The 12,823-nt window shown below is 42.9% G+C and overlaps 1 protein-coding gene across 2 annotated transcripts in view; it reads left to right on the top strand.

The window, feature by feature from the left end:
* KLF11 (Kruppel like factor 11) overlaps positions 1 to 12,823 on the top strand; it is a 49,246-nt gene that overhangs the window by 28,904 nt on the left and 7,519 nt on the right. Inside the window, exon 6 of one of the 2 annotated variants that reach the window (XR_005009824.1) lies at positions 1,474 to 1,517. The exons of the other annotated variant lie outside the window; for it this stretch is intronic. The gene's annotated coding sequence lies outside the window, so the exon portion shown is untranslated. Of the gene's footprint in view, positions 1 to 1,473; positions 1,518 to 12,823 lie in introns of those variants that run through there. 2 annotated transcript variants of the gene reach the window in all.

Here is a 12,823-nt window from a genome sequence, read left to right as displayed (position 1 = left end):
TGGAGTCCGGAGGACCTGGGTTCATATCTTGCCTCTGCTATCTTCCATCTGATATGACCTTGGGCAAGTCACTTTTCCTCTTTTGGCCTCAGTTTCCTCATCTGTAAAATCTTCAAGTCAAATATTTGATGCTTTATGAAAGATGTGTAATGACTTGTGATAGAAACTGGTTTGCTAGGACTGGTTTACCAGTTTTACAGTGATCACATACATAAACTTCAAGAAACAGGTAGAAAATAATTATTTACACCAGAGTGTTATCCTGTTAATCCAAGTGTTATCTTGGTGTTATCCTATTTATCTCTCCTTCTTTCCCTGTTGTGTCTGCAGCTGGATTTGAACTTGAATCTTCCTCTGTCCAATGTGAAAAAGATTTGAACCCTAGCTCTGCAACTTTGGTCAAGTCTCATCGTTCAACCAATTAATCAGCACATATGTATTAGGTGCCTGCTGTGTGCCAGGCACTCGGCTTGGAGATGAAGATGCAAAGAATGAAACAATCCCTACTCACAATGAGTTTATTTTCTAATGGGTGGCCCTCTGTTTTCCCATCTGAAAATGAAGCGTTGGCCTAGATATTATCTAGGGTCTCAGTTAGCAATAAAATCTATGATCCTGCCATCATCATCCCTCATCCACAGCTACTACAACACCCTCAACAATTACACTGCATGACCTCAAATTTGTGATTCCAACCAACTCCTTTCACATAAAGCGAGTGGTCTTTTAATTTGCTCTTCACTCAAAAGAGTCCTCAAGAATAGCATATCTCTTTGAAAACAATAACATTGTTAATGAGAATATTTAAAGTGCCTGTGGTTTCCCTGATGTGATATACAACCAGAGGCATACTGGAGTCAGCTGGTGCCTGTTCATGAGAGCTGATTGTTAAATTTTCAGTGTGAGCATTTACAAACCTTGGAAATTGGCGAATGCTACACATTAGGAAGGGCAGCTAGGTGGTGCAGTGGATGGCGTGCTGGGCTTGCAGTTAGGAAGACTCATATTTGTGCATTCAGATCTGGCCTCAGACACTTTTGCTAGCTTTGTGACCCTGGGCAAGTCATTTAACCTGTTTGTCTCAGTTTCCTCATCTGTCAGATGAACTGGAATTAGCAAACCATTCCAGCATCTTTGCCAATTTTTGTGGTGTTAGAATTGAAAGGAATTTTTGGAGTTATCTAGTCCGGTCTCCTTGTTTTCTGGGTGAGGAAACTGAGGTCTAGAGAAGCAAAATAATTTATACGACGCAGTAAGTGGAAGGGTCAGCATTTGAATCGAGGACATCCAGTGCTCTTTCTACTATACCACAAAGCCTCAATGTCTGTGTCATTATTAAATGTGTTGAATAATAATTGTTTTTTTCACCATCCTCTAAATATTCCTAGTCTCCCTAATTGACAAAATGCATGATCCTGTGTTTGTGAATTAGACTGCTACATAATTTTGCCACTAATTTGATTTTGTTTTTAGATGTCATGGGTATAAGGAACACCTTCCATTTGACAGCATTTACCTAGGAATAATTTATAGTGGGACCAGGGTCAGGACAGCCTAGCTGAAGCAGCAAGGCACTCTGAGGGAGAGACAGATGCTGCCACCACCACCACCACTTTGGACCACTATGTCCCCTCAGACCCCGATGGAGACAGCCCTTGAGGTCCCTGAACCCAAGAGCCTTGGGAATGGGAATGCTTCTAGCCCAGTACTTACAACCATCATCCTGGGAATGAACCCCTATGGAGATGCAGCCTGGCAAGTACTGCTGCGGGTGCTATAGTCACAGATATTAAGGACCCAGAAAAGGAAGGACTTGCCACCACTGTCCTTGGCATTGTCAAATGATCCAACATCTGAAACGAATGGATGGAAATAACATTGAGGAAGAGGGCCTTTTCATGGGCCTTGCAGCTAAAGCCTTCCATGTGTGTTGTCTTCTCCGTTAGAATGTGAGCTCCTTTGAAGCACAGACTGTCCTGCTTTGCATTTTTATCCCCAGTGCTTTGTACGTAGCAAGTTCTTAATAAAGACTTCATTTCTAGAGCCTGAGAGACAACAACCTCCAGGGACCCTAGGATTTGGGGGCCTTGGGCATAGGTATAAACTCCATGCAAATCTCCTTTGAAACTCCTGCAGACTTCAAGAAAATGAGAAAATAAGCCTACTATGTGACAATTCCCTAGGAAGCCTCTTTTCCGCAAACTTTTCCCCCTCTGTATTTATTTCCCCCTTCCCCTTCTCTCAGTGGAAGCCAGGAAAGTGAAGAGTAGGCATCTAGAGTATCCTCAGGGCCCTGGCAAAACTCTCCAAAGCAGTCTAAGTTATTGGCCATTCCCTTCCCCATCCCCTGGCCACCATTTTGAGCACCCCCCCCTTCCCCATGCCCTTCACCTCTTCCCTTTCCAACCCTCACCCATCCTCTTTTCTTCTTTTTCTGTCTCGGGTCAGATTTGAACTCAAGTCCTCCTGACTCCAGGGCCCTTTCTCATTACATCCCATGGGTCAGCATAATACCATAATAAATATTTTTTTTTTTGGAAAAAATCACTACATGATAACGACAGGTGACATTTCTAGTATTCTAACCAATCCGGAAAGTCTGCCACTGGATTGTAAATATGCTGTTCTTGGGCCAGTCTTCTTAGGTTTGGAGTGTCTTAACACCAGGTTGGCTGAAGGGTAATAAATTTGTTAACCACAGTAACCACAGCATTCTACATTGGTGGAAGGAGTATCAACATGACAAAATTATAGATTGTTGAAGTATGGATAATTTACAAAACCTTTCACATATAGTCCCTTGTGTGGTTCTCAATAATAGCCCTGTAAATTAGGCAATATACACATTATCAGCCCCATTTTATACATGAGGATGTTGAAGCAGAGGGAGATAAGAGACCGATGTCCAGAGAAGGGCAGAGATTTGCTAAGACTTCTGAGCTGATGCACTTTCCCAGTCCATCATGGTTCTTCCTTTAAGGGATAGAGAAAAATGCCAGAAGTTGGTGATGGCAATGTCACTAACTAGCTGTGTAGCATTAGGCAGGTAATTTCTCTGGGCTTCTATTTCTTCTTCTCTAAAGCAAAAGGATTGAAACTAGATGATTTCAAAGGTCCTTTTCAGCCCTAAAATTCTGTGTTCCAAGGGAGCCCCTCCTACTGTGCTTCTATGAACCTTAGAGTTGGAAGAGATCTTAGAGAATGCCCAGCACAACCCTCCCATTTCCAAGAAGAGGAACTGGGGTTCCAGACAGACTGAGGTTTATCCAAGGTCACACAGTAGGGCAAGGGACAAGCATTTATAAGCGCCTACTATGTACATAGTGGGGGCACCTAAATGGTGCAGTGGAGAGAGTCCTGGGTCCTAGAGTCATGAAAACCTAGATTCAAATCTGGCTTCAGACACTTACTAGTTGTGTGACCCTGGGCAAGTCACTTAACCCTATTTGCCACAGTTTCCTCATCTGTAAAATGAGCTGGAGAAGAAAATGGCAAACCATTCCAGTATCTTTGCCAAAGAAACCCCAAATGGGTTCATGAAGTGTCAGATATGACTGATACAAATGAAAAAAAAATGCACACAGCAGGGGATAGGACATGAACTAGAACCTAGGCCTGGACTTTCTGTCCAGAGGTCTTCTCAGCATAGCATACTACCTCTTCTAAAGAGATGCTTGCTTCACCTAGATAACACGTGGTTTTCCATCCCATTTTTGTTCATGTTTACCTTCTAGGCAGATGTTGTTTATAGGCTGGCTACTGGCCAGCAAAGGGCCTCATGTACAGTATCCATCTGGCTTATGCGACTTGCTAGGCCTGGGGTCAGTCTGTGGCAGGATCCTGAACTGGGCTGGGGTCATACTGCTCCTCGGCTACAGGGCTTCTCTGCTTCCATGGTGAAAGGATGGGGTGGGGTGATCTAAAGCCCTTTCCAATGAAAAGGGGAACTGGAGGTGGTCCCTGTAGTCCCTGTTATTGGGGAGGCTGAGGCTGAGGCTGGTTGATCCCTCGAGTTCAGGAGTTCTGAGCTGAACAGTAAGGCCAAAGCTGAGTGGACATCTGCACTAAGTTGAGAACCAATACGGTGAGGGGGAGAGGGCTCCCTAAGGAAGGGTGAACCTGGCCCAGGTCAGAAACAGAGCAGATCAAAGCTTCTTTGCTGATCAGCCATGGCGTGAGTGCTTATAACATGGTAAACATCCAGCCTGGATGAGATAGAGATACCCAGTCTAAAAACAAACAAACCCAAAACAAAGAAAAAGGAACTCTTTGGCTGGCTTTCCATTGAGCTCAACTTTGGCTGAGGACAGAGGAAAATAGGTCAGTGGGTTGGTGCCGAATAGTGGAGGAAGAAAGGAAGAAGGTAAGACTTGGGAGGGGAAATGAGGTGAAGCTCAGAGTAAGAGTTGTCAGCAGAAAAGTAAGGAGGTTTCAAGAATCAGCCCCAAATTGATAAAAATTCCTTAAGCCAACGAGCTTCGAACCTAGGGAAGCACAGACTAAGAATAGTGATGGAGCTTAAATCATACTACTGCTACTACTAGTTACTACAAGGACAGCTGATACTGTACAATGCTTCGTAAATGTTTTGTACAAAGACTTTACAATTTAATAAAACTTTTGCATAAGTTGCTTCATTTAAAACGTAACCATAATCCAGTCAGAGTATCATGAGATTTAGAGCTGCAAGGGAGGGATTTCAGATGTTACTAGGCCCACGGCCTTGCTTTTTCAAGAAAGAAACTGAGACCCAAAGAAAGGAAGCTATTTGCCTCCAATCACACAGGTAATAAGTAACAGAGATGGTACTCAGAACTTAGGTGCTCTGATTCTAAATCCAGTGTTCTTTTCATGATGCCATGCTGCTTTTGCAGTTTTTTTCTCCCATTCTACAGATAGGGAAACTAAGGCCCAGAAAGAAATGACTGCTCAAGTCCACAGAAGAAATACTTGGAATGAAGAAAGAGCATTAAGTGCTACATACATTAAGATAAAAAAAAATAACCCCTCAGTCAACAGTCAGCTCAGCAAATGTTACTCTGTGTGTGTTGGACTTTCTACTACAATATTCTGCAGGAGGTTCAGGTTGGTTCCCAGAAAAGATGAACTCTTAAGTCAGTGACTGAGTGCCAGGAAATATGTATTACTCAACCTGACTCCCTGACACTTTGGTAAATGTTTAACACAAACCTTCAATTAATCCCCATCTCCCCAGCTTGGGGATGTGATTAAGTGTTTGTTCTGCCTTACAACAGCCAGGGCTTCTGGATTTTGGGGCAGTTTCAGGACACTGATTGATCATTGTATCCCCATTCTAGCCCTGTGCTCTCTCACCTCTGGGCATTGGTCCAAGCTGCTCCTCGTGATTGAGAAACCCTCCCTTCACATCTGTGGGTTGGAACCTTTCTCAGCCTTCAAGGCCCGGCTCAAGTGCTACCTTTTTCTTGAAAGTAGACCCAGAGGAGGAGAAACAACTTATCCAAAGTCATACAGGTCACAGGAAAGAGAGAAGGAACCTGGGAATGCTTTCTGTCCTCACCTCTTCTGGCCTCTCCCCAGCTTCCTTCAGACTCAGCTCAAATGTTACCTCCTGTTAAAAACCTAGGAGCCGCTAGGTGGTGCAGTGGATAGAATGCTGTACTGGGATTTGGGAAGACCTGAGTTCAAATCCAGTCTGAGACACTTACTAGATGTGTGACCCTGGGCAAGTTACTTAATCCAGTTTGCCCCAGTTCCTCACTGTCAAATGAGCTGGAGAAGGAAATGGCAAAGCATTCCACTATCTTTGCCAAGGAAATGCCAAATGAGGTCACGAAGAGTCCGACACCACCCAAAGGAGTGAACATGAACAGTTAGAGACCTACCCTGATCCTCCCGGCCCCCTCTAGTTACTATTGACTTTATCCCATTCTCCAAATCATTTTGTATGTACTTTGTATTTATTTTATCTTTGATGTCTATGTACAAGGAATACCCCAATGCCCCCAATCGAATGTACACACCTTGAAGGTAGGGAGTGTTTTGCCTAGAACTTTGTTTTTGGTCTTCCAGACCAGTGATTTCATTAATGTAGAGAACTCCCAGTAGGGAAATTCGCTCTATCTAAATCAGTCTATTATTAGCATTTATTAAGCGACTACTATGTGTCAAGCACTGTGTTAAACACTGGGGACCCAGAGAGGCAAAAGACAGTCCCTTCCCTCTATATACTGCATAAACAGGAAATAGCTAACTGAAGGAAGGCACCAAAATTAAGAGGGGGTGGGAAAGACTTCTTGTAGAAGGTAGGATTTTAGTTGGGATTTAAAGGAAGCCAGTAAGTGGAGCTGAGGAGGGAGGGCATCCTAGGCATAGGAGACAGGCAGAGAAAAAGCCCTAGCTGAGAGATGGAGAGATGATTCCATTTGTAGAACTGCAAGGAGGCTGATCTCTGCAGATCAGCAACTGTTTTGCAATTGTAGTCTCAAGAGAGTTGCCTGGGGAGATGAAGAAGTGACTTGAAGGATTGCCCAACCAGCACATATCCGAGACCCAAACCTGATGATAAATCTTCATAGAATGAATGAAAAACGAAACATTTGGCAAGAGCAATGGCTTTTGAGTCAGAGGAAAATGGTTTGAATCTTGCCCTTCATTTGCTGCCTCTGTGCTCTTGGGTAAGTCATTTCCCCAAGTTGGCCTTGGTTTGCTCTTCTGTGTCATAGACAATAACAGCTAACATTTACAATGTTGCAGGGTTTTCAAAGTATGTTACATCTTCTCGACTAATCCTTGTAGCAACCCTATAAAGATAGATACAGTTATTATCCCTGTTTTACAGACGAGGAAACTGAGGCTAAGTGACTTGTCCAGGGTCACAGCTACTAGGTACCTGAGGAGGGATTTGATCCCAAGCCTTCTTGATTCTTCCATGTCCAGTGCTTCAGCTATGCTACTATACCATTTTTCTTGATACTCCCCTCTCTCATGCGAGGTCCCCAAAATAGCTACCCTGACTTAAAGGTACTACTGATAATGTTTTTCTCTATCCAGCCAAAGGACACAATTAGTTCAAAGCAAAGACAGCTCTGGGCAGCCAGGTGGCACAGTGGATAGAATGGTGGTCCTGGAATCAGGAAGACCTGAGTTCAAAGCTGCCCTCAGACACTTCCTAGCTGTGTGACCTTGGACAAGCCAACTAACCCTGTTTGCCTCAGTTTCCTCATCTATAAAATAAGCTGGAGAAGGAGGTGGCAAACTACTCTAGTATCTTTGCCAAGAAAACCCCAAACTGGGTCATGATGAGTCGGACACAAGTGGAACAACAAGAACAAAAGAGAGTTCTTAGCATAGTGCCTGGCACTTAATCAATCTTTATTGATTAATTAATTGATTTAAAGAAATAGCATAGTAAGAAAGTTGCAAAATAATATTTCCCCCTATAAATCTAGGCCAGGGCTGTCCAACCTTAGGTTTTTATTGAAACAATAGACAGTATGTTTTGATTGTCCATTTTAAAGCATTTATGTAAATTTCTATTCTTGTAGATCCTGCATAAATCACACTGTAGGCCGCATGCGGCCCAAGGGCCACATTTTGGACAGCCCTGATCTAGGGTATACTCTCCCAGAAACATACACATCATCGAGTGAGCACACAGAAAGATGGAATGAATGGAATACCTGTGAAGGGGCCTTTCAGGCCTTCATAGCTGATGTCATCAAGCTGCTCTCACTGGTCCTAACTCTGATGGTCCCCACTTGTCCCCTTGTCATGGCTGATTCAATGGTCTATACCAGGGCTGTCCAAAATGCAGCCCGTGGGCAGCATATGGCCTGCAGTGTGATTTATGCGGCCTTCCTACAAGCACAGAAATTTATGTAAATGCTTTAGTAAATGAAGCCGAGCTACTGCAGAGCTCTCACTAAAATGGCAAATCAAAATATATTGTCGATTGTTTCAAAAAACCTAAAGTTGGACAGCCTTGGTCTACACCGAGTTGGTCCTATAGGAACTGTCATGCAGGCAGAGATGCTATGCTGATTTTATGTCCTCTTGGCTATGGTGTCCCCACCATACAAAAGTCAAACAGATTATTTCCTGCCTAAGCTACGTCTTTCCTTTCCACCCAGTCCCTTTTGTTTGAGTAAAGATTTCTATCACACATAACTATCTTACTTGGGTATAGAGACTCTTGGATCCTCCTGAGATCCTCCTCAGATTAGTGTACAAATAGATTCCAGCCAAAACCAAGGTTAAACTAAGAAGCAAGCTTTGTTCCTATCATCTGGCCAGCAGTAAAACCTGAGTCTCCCTACATTTGTAAAGTGAGGGTCTTGTTAACCGGAGAAAATTTCAGGGTATCCATGAACTTGGATGGGAAAAAAATCTTTACTTCAATTGGTTTCCTTTGTAAGCCTATGCATTTTATTTGAGGCATTTAAAAACATTATCCTAAGAAGGGGTCCATAGACTTCACCAGACTACAAAGGGGGTCCATGGCACAAAAAATGCAGAGAACTCCTGGACTAGATGATCTCTAAGATCTCTTCTAGTTTTAAATCCTAAGAGTACAGCTTGGGGATCATTGTTCCCTTCCAAGGAGACTACAGAGAGGCACATTCAAAAATAAGCTCTTTGAAGGTAGAAATAATGTCTTCATCTGAGCATCTCTTCCAACATGAGCATAGGACCTCAGACACCAGAGATGCTTAACAGATGTTGGAGAATAAATATCATGATGATTGACTTAATCATTTTTAAAATTGCTTTAAAGCCCTTTGTGTCTAGTCTTAAGTTCTCCTTCCTTCTTCCTCACTAGCCTCCCAATCCAACTCAAGAAACTGTAACATGCACAATGGCCATATACTGCTAAAACCCTCTCAGCAGACAGGCTAAACCAGGTTGAGGATAACTGACAGGCTTCAAACCTGTCATTGAATTAGGGAAATGTCTCCCTTAAGCATGTGAAAATTTCCCCTTGTACAATGAGCAGATAGGAGCGATTCGTTCCAACGGACACAAAGGCACCTGAAGCAGGCTCTGTGGAGCACTTAGAGCTTGGTCAGACACTTAAGGTGCCAAGGTCATCCACTGCATCCTGGGCCATTGCCAGTCTCTTGACTTTGGTCTTGTCACTAGACTTCAATGACTTTGGAAGAGAGAGGGAGGCTGAGGACTTTGTGCAACTCTTTCTCGCTTAAATCCAATTCAGTGCAAGTTGAGACATCACTCCATGATTTCATTGGTCCTCTTCAAAAATGAAGGATGAACAACAACAACAATCCAAGCTCCAGGAGATGGTAAACTCCTCCAGGCAGGGGCCGTGCCATGTTACATTATTGTATTCTCATTGTTGAGCGCAGTAAACTAATACATGTTTTTGTTGAAAGTAGATTTCCTTGTGTGACCTGGGGGGGACAAGAGCAGATGCTCAGCTCTTCTGAAGCCATGTAAGCCCCATTTTATTGCCTGGCTCAACAATGTAAGTTAGTAATTTTTTTTGTTGTTTACATATATTTCTTCCCTCTGTCCAAAAAGGATTTTTTTTCTAGACATGATTCCTGGATATATTTCCTCACTCCTAGTAAGGAAATCTATACAAATCTGCAACTGTACAACAGTTTGCAATTTTAGAGAGTTGCCTGGGGTACTAAGACACTAAGTGACTTTACCAAGTCACACTGACAATATGTGTCACAGACAGTACTCTTCCTGATGCCAAATCTGATTCTCTATCTGCTTCAGCAAAGATATTTTTCTTAGGTCAAGTATTTTCTAATTTGTATTTTTAAAAGGCTCAACTTGGGAGAACATCTTTTGCTGAAAACAAAATAAAACAAAACAAAAAGACGCTCACAAAAAACCCAAAACCTTGCTAATTTATCCTGTTTGTGTAAAATATCCAAGTGTCAAATTAGAAAATACCTGTGAAATCTGAGATAAGACTATAAAAGATGAAACAAAACACCTCTTTTCCCAAAGAAGATTTTTATTACTAAGATAGTAATGAAAACATTTCAGTTATACTTAGTACAACTTAGTAATCCATGGTTCTTTTATCCATTGAGAAGAGCAAGGTTTGTTTTTTCTTCCCCAAGGTGAATATTCGCTAATTAAAAATAGTCCCGTTTCCCTTCCTTCTACATGTGTTACATGACCTAGATATATATAGACAGATGATGTTCTCATAAAAATTGGCTCAACAGCTGGAACACTGGCTTTTCAGAGAGGGCACAGACAAAAGCTAGAGATCAGAATCATTGTGTCGAGAAAAACCTACATGTCTTCGCACCTTGCTGCTTCCTGAAATAGCTCTAACCAAAGTAAAAGAAGTCCAGATGGCAGAGGAGCAAAAACTGGGCTTATGTTTTCTTTCAAAAAGGAAAGTTGTCCCTCAGGCACTTGGATAAATAGTCCTCAGCTCTGGGGATGTTTTGAGCGGAACCCTGAGAGGTTTGGGTAGCATGTGTGTAGTTCCTTAGGAAAAGTCTGCTGGTTGCTTCAGGGAGGTTGAATAGATTTGGAACCTGGGGACCTGGGCTTCCATCTTGTCTCTGTGAATGACCTGTGTAGCCTTGGATAAGTTCCTTTCCCTCTCTCAGCCTGTTTCCTCAGCTGTCAAAGGAGTGGGTTGGGCTTCGATCTCTATGGTCTCATCCAACAACGGATGCTAAGTTCCTAAATCAGAATTGCCCAAGAAAAGTAATGAGAATAAGTTGATTTGTCCATCATAGCTCTGACCAGCACCGGATAATCAATCACAGGCCCTTAGGCCTTGCCACTTTTGTGAAATACCTGTTAATAAGTTTCAGGTAATTTTTCTTGTTTGGACTTGTCTTCTGTGATTTCCGGTCCAGCAGTGCTCCTCACCTTTTTTCACTCTCCCTGGGTACTATAGGCAGTATAGTGTTCTTTAGAAGAGTTGTTAAGAATGGGGTTTGTGTGTCAGCTCCAGTAACTACTAAACGTGTAAGCAGTGGGTGAGCCATTGCAGATATGGGGAACGAGGGAGGGCTGGCAAATGTCTAAGAAATGAGGAATAAAGGCTGGCTTGGGAGGGCCCTGGGGGAGGACACCCACTAAGCTCCCTATCTATGTGGATGTCATAAGCCTTCACAAAGAAGAGCTTGTGAAGGTATCTAATAAGATACCTGGTTGTCCCCACGAAGACTAAAAAAATCCTTCCAAAGGAATTCTGGTTTTAGCCCTGATTATGGATAGTGAATTAATAATATATGTGAGCAGGTGGGAAAATGTCTAAAGACAAAGGCTCTTTCAACAAAGTTGGTTTGAACTTGGGAGTGGGAGTGGGAAAAGCTCTGATCATCACCTTTGCCATGGGTTAGTGGTGGGCAATGAATCACCCAGTGATGAGTCAGTGTGGTGGAACAGAAAGAGAACCAGAGGACCTGGGTTCAACAAACACATTTCTGCTACTTACAATATAGTCAACTTTGTACAACTTATTTCATTTCCTTGGGCATGGGTTTCTCCTTAGTCAAATGAAGGGATTGGACTTGATTAGCGGTTGTTAACCTGAGGTCCATGAATTTGTGAACTTGGATGGGAAAAAATTACATCTTTATTTTCAATAACTTCTATTTTATTTATTTTCAATATTTTTATTTATTTTATTATATATTTTATTTATTTTCAATAACTTCTAACTGAAAGTTAGCATTTCCATGCCCACACCCACATCCACACATACTTGTGCACAAGCACGTGTGTGTGTGTGTGTGTGTGTGTGTGTGTGTGTGTGTGTGTATGTATGTGTGTGTGAGTGCATGTATGTTTTGAGAAGGGGTTCATAGGCTTCACCAGCCTGCCAAAGGTGTCCATGACACAAAACAGGTTAGGAAGCCTTGAATTCAATGTTCTCTAAGGTCTCTCCAAATTCTAGAGTCCATGTAGCTATGGCTGAGGAAGGGGAGGCAGAGCCTCTTAGGCACTCAGAGCCTCTTAAGGCCTAGTCACCAGGGAGGACCTGCTAGGTCTGTTGATGCAGGCAATTTCGATTTTACTGAGTTTGAACCATCTCCAGAGAGGCAGGAGGGTACCCCCTCCTGTAGGGGCCACCAGGGCTGCATCCTGCTTCTTCCAGAGGGGTAGAATGGAGAATCGGACAATAGCTGGAATATTGCATTCAGTTCTGGGTGCCACAGTTTGGGAAAGGAATAGATAAACTGGAGGGCATCCAGAGGAAGACAGCCAAGATGGTGAAGAGCCTCAAATCCATACCATATAAGGATCAGTTGAAGGAACTGGGAAAGTTTATCCTGGAGAAGAAATGGCTGGGGAGTAAGGGGTGTGTGTGTGTGTGTGCGTGTGTGTGCGTGTGTGTGCGCGCGTGTGTGTGTATGTGTGCGTGTGTGTGTATGTGTGTGTGTGTGTGTGTGTTGGGGGGAACAAACGTGGTGTCTTGAAGTATTTGAAAGGCTTTCCTGCACAAGAGGGAATAGATTGTTCTATTTGGCCTTCCCAGAGTGTAGAACCAGGAGTTATGAATAGAATTTGCAAAGAAGTAAATTTTGGCTTGATACCAGGGGGGAAATCCTAAACTTCCTAACATTAGTGCTTTTCCAAAGTAGAAGCAGCTGCCTTGGGAAATAGTGGGTTCCTCGTCACCGGAGTCTTCAAAGACTATCCTATACCAGGTATGTTGTAGTGGGGATTTTTTTTTTCTGGTATGAGTGGGAGTAGATGGCTGCATTAGGTCCATTCTAGCTCTGAGACTCAGTGACAGTGGGATCCTGAAAGCTGGACAGCAACTTAGAGGGGAAGGAATCCACTTAACCTCAAACTCATTTCCATGTCTTCTTCTATCTTATCTCTACTTTTG

The sequence above is a fragment of the Trichosurus vulpecula genome, chromosome 3, assembly GCF_011100635.1.
Source record: "Trichosurus vulpecula isolate mTriVul1 chromosome 3, mTriVul1.pri, whole genome shotgun sequence".
Classification (NCBI taxonomy): domain Eukaryota; kingdom Metazoa; phylum Chordata; class Mammalia; order Diprotodontia; family Phalangeridae; genus Trichosurus; species Trichosurus vulpecula.
This window is presented reverse-complemented; position numbering and strand designations above follow the sequence as displayed.